We start from the raw sequence: 8,258 nt of genomic DNA, 5'->3' as shown, positions 1-8,258 counted from the left end.
ATGTATCTGTGCTTCTTAGGCTGGTGGAAAATATTCCCTCATCTTCCTCCCAGATTGCTCAGCCCTCTTCTTTGCTGGCCTGCTTTGTATTGGGAGGTGGGTATGGTAATGGGAATGATCCAAGAGAGGGAGGAGGAGTGGGAAAAATAAAACACTGGTGAGACGCTAGTGAGGACAGAGAGGAGAAAGGGAAACAGAGGCAGAAGAAGGAGGAGGATGAGCAGAGCTTGAGTGCCAAGGTGCTCTAGTCTCTGGTCCCAGAATGGCAGCTGCCCTCTCTTGAACTTCCCTTGAATTTATCCTGGACACACACAATGGGCATCCACACACAAACACCCCAGCTCCTCTCACACCCTCCAACCTCTTTTATTCACAGAAGAGCAGCCTCTCAGCCCCCGCTCCCTCCCGTGCCCAGATTCTGCTAGTTCTTTCCTTTTTCTCTGAGCCTCCCCAGAATTAGGCACAGATTCTTCACCAGCACCCAAACCCTTGTCTATAGTTGTGGAGAGTCCAAAGCATAGAAATCATCCAGTAGAAGAGGAAATGCAGGCCACACGGGGTATTGGGTCACCCTGAAGAATGATCAGCTGTCCCAGGCCATTCTGGGTTGTTATTTTTGAAGACGTCAAACTCATTCAAAAGAAACTCTGAGATCCTTGTTGCAGGCCATTGCTGCACGTAGCAAATTCTGCTGTGCTGTGTGCTGTGCTTAGTTGCTCAGTCATGTCCGACTATGCTACGAAATCTTAAACCAGGTGATGACGCCTCATTCGAAAGTCCTGGATAAGCCTTTAAAAGCAAAGCAGGTGGTCAGTGCTAATTACTGGTGATCAGCAAGACTGGGGCAGATCCCAAAAAGGGCCAAGTAGGAGAAGCTGCTTAGGTCAATGACTAAGTGACCTCCTGTATTAGTCAGCTTGGGCTTCCAGAAAAAAAATGCTATGGACTGGGTGGCTTAACCAGAAATCTGTTTTCTCACAGTTTTGAGACATCCTAGATCATGGTTGGAACTTCCCAGCAATTCAGTTTCTGGTGCAAGCTCTCTTCCTGGCTTGCAGATAGTCCTTGCCTGGCTGGGTCCTCACAAGGTCTTTTCTTGTTACTTAAGCTGGGATAGGGCAGGAGCCCAAGCTCTCTGGTATCCCTTCATTTAAGGACATGTACCCCTTTTCCTACTTGGAATCAGTCTGTTGTTCCATGTCCATTTCTAACTGTGGCTTCCTGACCTGCATACAGATTTCTCAAGAGGTACGTCAGGTGGTCTGGTATTCCCATCTCTTTCAGAATTTTCCACAGTTTATTGTAATCCACACAGTCAAAGGCTTTGGCGTAGTCAATAAAGCAGAAATAGATGTTTTCCTGGAACTCTGTTGCTTTTTTGATGATCCAGAGGATGTTGGCAATTTGATCTCTGTTTCCTCTGCCTTTTCTAAAACCATGACTGCAGCCATGAAATTAAAAGATACTTACTCCTTGGAAGGAAAATTATGACCAACCTAGACAGTATATTGAAAAGCAGAGACATTACTTTGTCAACAAAGGTCCATCTAGTCAAGGCTATGGTTTTTCCAGTGGTCATGTATGGATGTGAGAGTTGGACGATAAAGAAAGCTGAGCGCCAAAGAATTGATGGCTTTTGAACTGTGGTGTTGAAGACTCGTGAGAGTCCCTTGGACTGCGAGGAGATCCAACCAGTCCATCCTAAAGAGATCAGTCCTGGGTGTTCATTGGAAGGACTGATGCTGAAGCTGAAACTCCAATACTTTGGCCACCTGATGCAAACAGCTGACTCATTTGAAAAGACCCGGATGCTGGGAAAGACTGAGGGCAGGCGTAGAAGGGGATGACAGAGGATGAGATGGTTGGATGGCATCACTGACTCAACGGACATCAGTTTGGATAGACTCCGGGAGTTGGTGATGGACAGGGAGGCCTGGCATGCTGCAGTCCATGGGGTCGAAAAGAGTCGGACATGACTGAGCGACTAAACTGAAACTGAAACATCCTGTCAGTGCCCCCAAGGCTATGATCTCATTTAATTACATCCTTCAAAGTTCCTTCCCCAAATACAGCTTCACTGGGGATTAGCGTCCAAGATATGAATTTGTGGGGGGTGGGGGGAGGGAAACACATATACTCAGCTTCTAACACCCTCCCCAGCCTCCTTCCCCCATGAAGGCATTTGCAGCTCTCAACTCTGATCCCTGGGAACTGCCCAGGCTGGGTCCTCAGATTTGTCTCCCCACAGGCATTTTCCTTTTCTCTCTCTGACTCAGATGCCTCAATACAGGGCCCAGCTGTTGACTGACTGACCCTCAGAAGCAGTGGACTGACTTGCTTTCACCTGGATCGCTTTCAGAATGGAGCAGCCACCACTGACTGATATGCTTGCAGAAATGTGTTCACTGGGGAGACTGGCTATGGAGGTAGACTAATGCTTCCCCAAAGATGCCCACATCTGGGTCCCTGGAATTCGTGATTATGTTACTTGACATGGAAAAAGAGAATTTGTGGGTGTGATTAAATTAAGGAGAAGTCAGGTGGGCCTTAGGAAGCATGAACAAAGTTAGTGGAGGTGATGGAATTCCAGTTGAGCTATTTCAAATCCTGAAAGATGATGCTGTGAAAGTGCTGCACTCAATATGCCAGCACATTTGGAAAACTCAGCAGTGGCCACAGGACTAGAAAAGGTCGGTTTTCATTCCAATCCCAAAGAAAGTTAATGCCAAAGAATGCTCAAACTACCACATCGGTTCAGTTCGGTTCAGTTCAGTCGCTCAGTCGTGTCTGACTCTTTGCGACCCCATGAATCGCAGCACGCCAGGCCTCCCTGTCTATCACCAACTCTTGGAGTTCACCCAGACTCACGTCCATCAACTCAGTGATGCCATCCAGCCATCTCATCCTCTGTTGTCCCCTTCTCCTCCTACCCTCAATCCCTCCCAGCATCAGAGTCTTTTCCAATGAGTCAACTCTTCGCATGAGGTGGCCAAAGTACTGGAGTTTCAACTTTAGCATCAGTCCTCCCAATGAACACCCAGGACTGGTCTCCTTTAGGATGGACTGGTTGGATCTCCTTGCAGTCCAAGGGACTCTCAAGAGTCTTCTCCAACACCACAGTTCAAAAGCATCAATTCTTCAGCGCTCAGCTTTCTTCACAGTCCAACTCTCACATCCATACATGACCACAGGAAAAACCATAGCCTTGACTAGACGGACCTTTGTTGGCAAAGTAATGTCTCTGCTTTTGAATATGCTATCTAGGTCGGTCATAACTTTCCTTCCAAGGAGTAAGCGTCTTTTAATTTCATGGCTGCAGTCACCATCTGCAGTGATTTTGGAGCCCAGAAAAATAAAGTCTGACACTGTTTCCATTGTTTCCCCATCTATTTCCCATGAAGTGATGGGACCAGATGCCATGATCTTAGTTTTCTGAATGTTGAGCTTTAAGCCAACTTTTAACTCTCCACTTTCACTTTCATCAAGAGGCTTTTTAGTTCCTCTTCACTTTCTGCCATAAGGTTGGTGTCATCTGCATATCTGAGGTTATTGACATTTCTCCCGGCAATCTTGATTCCAACTTGTGTTTCACATGCTAGTAAAGTAATACTCAAAATTCTCCAAGCCAGGCTTCAGCAATACGTGAAGCATGAACTTCCAGATGTTCAAGCTGGTTTTAGAAAAGGCAGGGGAACCAGAGATTAAATTGCCAACATCCGTGGATCATCGAAAAAGCAACAGAGTTCCAGAAAAACATAAATTTCTGCTTTATTGACTATGCCAAAGCCTTTGACTGTGTGGATCACAATAAACTGTGGAAAATTCTGAAAGAGATGGGCATACCAGACCACCTGATCTGCCTCTTGAGAAATCTGTATGCAGGTCAGGAAGCAACAGTTAGAACTGGACATGGAACAACAGACTGGTTCCAAATAGGAAAAGGAGTACGTCAAGGCTGTATAATGTCATCCTGCATATTTAACTTATATGCAGAATACATCAGAGAAACGATGGGCTGGAGGAAGCAGAAGCTGGAATCAAGCTTGCCGGGAGAAATATCAATAACCTCAGATGTGCAGATGACACCACCCTTATGGCAGAAAGTGAAGAAGAACTAAAGAGCCTCTTGATGAAAGTGAAAGAGGAGAGTGAAAAAGTTGGCTTAAAGCTCAACATTCAGAAAACTAAGATCATGGCATCCAGTCCTATCACTTCATGGCAAACAGATGGGGAAACAGTGGCTGATTTTATTTTTCTGGGCTCCAAAATGACTGCGGATGGTGATTGCAGCCATGAAATTGGTCCTTGGAAGGAAAGTTATGACCAACCTAGACAGCATATTAAAAAGCAGAGACATTACTTTGTCAGCAAAGGTCTGTCTAGTCAAGGCTATGATTTTTCCAGTGGTCATGTATGGATGTGAGAGTTGGACTATAAAGAAAGCTGAGCACTGAAGAATTGATGGCTTTTGAACTGTGGTGTTGGAGAAGACTCTTGAGAGTCCCTTGGACTGCAAGGAGATCCAACCAGTCCATCCTAAAGGAGATCAGTCCTGGGTGTTCACTGGAGGGACTGATGTTGAAGCTGAAACTCCAGTACTTTGGCCACCTCATGCGAAGAGTTGACTCATTTGAAAATACTCTGATGCTGGGAAAGATTGAGGGCCAGAGGAGAAGGGGACGGCAGAGGATGAGATGGCTGGATGGCATCACCAACACAATTGACATGAGTTTGGGTGGACTCCGGGAGTTGGTGATGCACAGGGAGGCCTGGCGGGCTGCCATTCATGGGGTCACAAAGAGTCGGACAGGACTGAGTGACTAAACTGAACTGAGATGGGGCCCCCATGGAATCACAAAGGTTCATACAGACAGAAGGAGAATTGGTGTCAGAATAATGTGTTGTGAGAATAACTTGATCAGCTGTAATTATCTTTGAAGATGACAGGGGCCTATGAGAGTAGAATGTGGGCATCTTCTAGAGGCTGGACAAGGCAATGAAAGAGATTCTCTCTTAGTATCTCCAGGAAGAATCACCACAACCCAACTGTCACTTTGATTTTTGCCCAGGGAGTTGCATCTTGGACTTCTGATCTCCAGAGTCATAAAATAATCAATGTTTGTTGTTTTAAGCCACTAAGTGTGTAGTAACATGTTACAGTAGCAATAGGAAACTCCTACAGTGGACAACAGTGGATAAAGAATATTTAAAGTCAGTGTGCAGGACGAGTAGTGTCAGCTGTTCCAAGAAAGGACAGGTTTTCCTGGAAGTTAACTGGGTACTGAGTTCAAGATTCTCCCTCCAGGCTAGTCACCTTCCCTCTTAAGCCAAATGCACTTCAAGAATCAAGTTCCTCCACTCCTTGGTCTCTGGTCTGAAAAGCAAGCTGGTTGCTTCTCCAGCCTCCCCACTCCCTGCCCTCAGGTCTAACCCAGTCTTATCCAGTAAGAGAAAACATACAAACCTCATTCTTCAAGCAAACACATCATCTTTCTATCCCTTATTTTGGTCATCAGCTTCTTCAGAATCTTCAACTTTTGTATTCTGTATGGTAAGAAAAGGAAAAACATGGCACCTGGGAGACCATGAGGATGAAGTCAGAAGGTGCACAGAAAATACAGCAGAAAGAACTTTGAGATATAACTTTTGTCAACTACAAACTGGCACTTGCCATCCACCTTTACAAGGATTAAATGCTGCAGCCGCTGATTTTCAACACCCCCTGAAAGGAGTTCAGGGTGGAGAGCAGAAATGAGCCCACTCTGTGCTCTGGGAAAAACTGGCACAACAAGTCTTCAGATAGTGATGTATTTTCAGGCGCTGATTTTATGACCCGAATATCTCCTAGTACCTAGAAAAGCACTAAAATCCTTCATGGTGACATGTGATCCTCACGACTAGCAGTAACCTGCAAAGAATCTGCACTGGAATGCATGTACTCTCCCTTCACCAAGATTACATATACACTGACCTTCACCCATACCTTTGTGGAGCAAGTTCTCAGAGCTAACTGAAATGCTGCCTCCTGAGCTCCTCATTTTGCCCCAAATAATCCTTGAACTCACAACTCTGATGCTGTGCATTTTTTTAAGTTAGCACCCTGAATCTATAAGTCTACACATATAACACATACTTATGGTTTGTTTTGTTCCTACAAATATATATTTACATTCATTGTTTTACAACTTATTACTTCTTAAAACAAAATTGGATCAGCAACGCAGAGACATTACTTTGCCAACAAAGGTCCGTCAAGTCAAGGCTATGGTTCTTCCAGTAGTCATGTACGGATGTGAGAGTTGGACTGTGAAGAAAGCTGAGCACTGAAGAACTGATGCTTTTGAACTGTGGTGTTGCAGAAGACTCTTGAGAGTCCCTTGGACTGCAAGGAGATCCAACCAGTCCATTCTAAAGGAGATCAGTCCTGGGTGTTCTTTGGAAGGAATGACGCTAAAGCTGAAACTCCAGTACTTTGGCCACCTCATGCGAAGAGTTGACTCATTGGAAAAGACTCTGATGCTGGAGGGACTGGGGGCAGGAGGAGAAGGGGACGACAGAGGATGAGATGGCTGGATGGCATCACTGACTCGATGGACGTGAGTTTGAGTGAACTCCGGGAGTTAGTGATGGATAGCGAGGCCGGGCGTGCTGTGATTCATGGGGTCGCAAAGAGTCGGACACGACTGAGCGACTGAACTGAACTCAACAGAGGACCACATAATTACTATTCTTAGCATGTAACCCAGAACAAAGGTTAAGAATGCAAGGAAGCTGGCTAAAGTCCCCTACATCTCAAGTAAAGAATAAAGGGTCTGCTTCCACTGATTCCTGGGCCCCCTAACCTGTTGGGAATCATGACATGGCTTCTCCTTCAGCATCCGGCCTGCCCATTGGTCGTCTCGGCTGGGGTGGGAGGGGAGATGATGGGACAGGGCGTGGGTTGGAGGAGAGGAACCGCCTTACAGGTCCTGAATGGGGCTGGGCTTATGTAAATTTTGCAGCGGAAGTGGTACAGTACCGGGCCTGCCACTTTGCCGGTTGTGGAAGTTTTTCCCAGATACTCTTGGATTTTATTAGAAGAGTTGTTAGGAGTGCCTAAGAGGCGCGGGAAACGATGCGGTGCGGACGGTGGTGGAAGAGATGGTGGCAATAGCAAAGTGAGCCTGTGCGAACAGTGAACGTGTCTAAGGCTGTGCGGGCGGCGGGCAGAATTACTTTATACTTACCTGGGGTCGCAAAGAATCGAACACGACTGAGCTGACTGAACAGAACTGAACTACCTGACAGGGGAGATACTGTGATCACGAAGGTGGTTCTCCCACAGCGAGGCTCAGCCATTGCACTGTGGGTGTGTTGACTTCTGCGATGTCTCCAAATGCGGGAAACTCGACTGCATAATTTGTGGTAGTGGGGGACTGCGTGCACACTTTCCCCTGGTAACTATAGTTTCAACGATAAAACTACTTTCTACCAATGTGGGATTTTTCTGGCGGCTCAGGCAATTTGAAACATTTCCCTGCAATGCAGGAAGCCCTCGGAAAGATTTTCTAGAGAAGGATATAGCAACCCACTCCAGTAGTCTTGCTTGGGAAACCCCATGGATGGAAAAACTTGGTAGGCAACAGTCCATGAGATCGCAAAAAGTAAACACAACTAGTCAAACAAGTTCAGCTCAGTAGTGAATACAGGAAGAAGTAGTGGAGAAGGAAATGACAACCCACTCCAGTGTTCTTGCCTGGAGAATCCCAGGGACGGCAGAACCTGGTGGGCTGCTGTCTCGGGTCGCAGACTTGGACACGACTGAAGCAACTTTGCAGCAGCAGCAGTGAATACACTGCTCCCTCAAGCTATTAACTTTTTATGTTTTGTATTATACATAGAGGTTATGCATTGTTCTATATATATATATATATATATATATATATATACTACAGTAGCTACTTCAGTTCAGTCTTGTCGACTCTGTAGACCCCATGGACTGCATGCAGCACTCCAGGCTTCTCTATACATCGCCAACTCCCGGCGTTTACTCAGACTTAAGTCTGTTGAGTTGGTGATGCCTTCCAGCCATCTCGGAGAAGGAAATGGTAACCCACTCCAGTATTCTTGCCTGGAGAATCCCATGGACGGAGAAGCCTGGTAGGCTACAGTCCACGGGGTCGCAGAGTTGGACACGACTGAGGGACTTCACATTCACGTTCCGCCATCTCATCCTCTGTCGTCCCCTTCTCCTCCCACCTTCAGTCTTTCCCAGCATC

General features: G+C 46.3%; 1 non-coding gene across 1 annotated transcript; it reads left to right on the top strand.

Moving 5' to 3' along the window:
• Positions 1–7,272: 7,272 nt before the first annotated feature.
• LOC129656734 (U1 spliceosomal RNA) lies at positions 7,273–7,436 on the top strand. The gene has a single exon (XR_008716519.1). It is a non-coding gene; the product is annotated as a U1 spliceosomal RNA (small nuclear RNA).
• Positions 7,437–8,258: the final 822 nt, after the last annotated feature.

Source organism: Bubalus kerabau, chromosome 6 (assembly GCF_029407905.1).
Source record: "Bubalus kerabau isolate K-KA32 ecotype Philippines breed swamp buffalo chromosome 6, PCC_UOA_SB_1v2, whole genome shotgun sequence".
In the NCBI taxonomy this organism is placed as follows: domain Eukaryota; kingdom Metazoa; phylum Chordata; class Mammalia; order Artiodactyla; family Bovidae; genus Bubalus; species Bubalus kerabau.
This window is presented reverse-complemented; position numbering and strand designations above follow the sequence as displayed.